This window comes from Pinus tabuliformis, chromosome 1_2 (genome assembly GCF_031772625.1).
Source record: "Pinus tabuliformis cultivar Carrire ecotype Pingquan chromosome 1_2, CPIR1, whole genome shotgun sequence".
Classification (NCBI taxonomy): domain Eukaryota; kingdom Viridiplantae; phylum Streptophyta; class Pinopsida; order Pinales; family Pinaceae; genus Pinus; species Pinus tabuliformis.
The window spans coordinates 1,254,086,007-1,254,088,039 of NC_142298.1; the positions used below are offsets into that span (position 1 = coordinate 1,254,086,007).

The 2,033-nt window shown below is 34.3% G+C and overlaps 1 pseudogene; it reads right to left on the minus strand.

The window, feature by feature from the left end:
* Nucleotides 1-1,128: 1,128 nt before the first annotated feature.
* The window catches only part of LOC149210794 (GDP-mannose 3,5-epimerase 2-like), a 19,120-nt pseudogene continuing 18,215 nt past the window's right edge, over nt 1,129-2,033 (minus strand).

Genomic DNA, 2,033 nt, shown 5'->3' on the forward strand with positions numbered 1-2,033 from the left:
TTTAGCCACATAATGAGTATACAAAGCCGAGATCATATGCGAGAGAATTGTGATGTAATTATTATCTATTTAATGAGAACAAGTAAACATTATTTTTTGTGCGACTCTATTTTCGAAGGGGTGTCCTTTGTTGCATCCATAGGGAAGCTTAAATCCCTCGAAGAGTCTAATGGGTTTTTAGTAAAGCACGTGACAGCACCAAAGAAAGTAGGAAAAAGGGGATTAATGGGTTTTTAGTAAAGCATGTGATAGCTAGGAGGGGACTTGGGATTGCATCCCAAATAATGATGTGGAAGAGGGTGAGACAGTGAGCAAAGAAAATGGTTTAGTCATAATGATGTGGAAGAGGATAAGACAGTGAGCGAACAAAATGGTTTAGTCAAAATGGATGTTGTAGAAGCGTGGTGCATATAAGCTTACCACGTTTTTTATCTGCTTTTTCTTCCCCTCATTATTGTGAGTGTTTCATTTTGTTTACAACTTCTGATATACTGAACTGATATATTGATTATGTTCAAGCATTTTTGTTTAGAATACTAAAGTGGTGTATTAGGTATATCCTTGATTTTTCCAATGTGGCTTGTGGTAGATGTTAAATGTTACTTTCGTTGATGAATTGGAAATAGAGTAGTTAATTAAAGTACTTATTAAAGAGATATGATACTCATGTACATGGGTTATAATTATATAATAGGAAAAAATTAGTATTATCGTAATTTTTTATTTATCATTTTTTATAGTCATTTATACTTGCTTAGCCATATAAATTAAATGACTGGAAAATACTGATATGATATATCTCATATTGCCCAAAAAAATCATAAAAATTAACTAAAATATAACTTTATTTTAAATTATTTTAAGCATAATTACATCAAAAGAACATATAACAAGAAAACATAGTAAAGCAATACTGACTAATAAGAGTTTAGTGCCATAAATAAAAATTAAATATGACATTTTTTATTGTATTGAAAAATAAAAATAGCACAACTACCTTTTAGATAAATTTCAACTTTCCGTTTAAATTAAATCCCTACCATCCATCAAAAAATTATTAATAATTACATTAAAATTCTCAAAACCCTATTACCATTCCCAAATAAACAATAGAGAAAATTGAAAATTGCAGTCTCCAACTGCTAACCATCTTGCCAGCCTTATAAAAAAATGACTGATTATTTATCCCCTTAACCAGAGATCTAGGTTTTGGTCTTCATTCCTTTCCATCAGCAGCACGAAGAGAACCTAGTTGAACAGGGGCTTGAGTGCCAACCACCTTGGAAGACCCATAGATGGAGAGATCAATTCCCTGAGCCTTTCCTTCTCAATTTGTTCCTTGATCCAGAAATATGTAATTTTCAAGCCATCCTGCCAAAAACAAAAGGAAACAAACGTGACTCTGCATCTTTCTTTCAATGCACAAGGAAAATGCATTGCAAGGAGTTTAACAATCTGAAAATCTAATGGCTAGAACCTTACCTTCAACTTCATGGTTGGCGCCCAGCCTAGCTTTTCCTTGATCAATGTATTGTCAGAATTCCGACCACGTACACCCTCTGGCCCAGGAATGTGATGTATTGGCAACATTTTATTCTCAAAGCTTGACACCATTTCAGCCATCTCATTCATGCTGACCATTTCATCACTGCCAATATTCACTGGCTCTCTGAAGTCTGATTTAGTCAACCTGGCATATCAAAATAAAGATTTCTGAGAAGAAACAAAGATGAATCTGAATAAACAGGTAGCGAGAATTAGATCCAAAACTGAATTTCAAAAGCCATTCAAGTTTTGGTACCTTAAGACACCCTCCACACATTCGTCAATGAATGTAAAGGATCGTGTTTGCTCACCATCTCCACATTTCAAATCTAACAGTAGATGTGATTGTCTTCCTACAAAAGGCAGCAGGAGCCTTCTCACGGCCACCTGCAGTGGCAAATGATTTTATCAACAAAGGGAACATAAAAATGAGCATCCTACAATCATTACAATTTTCATAACTTACCCTTCCATGTGCCAAAAGGACC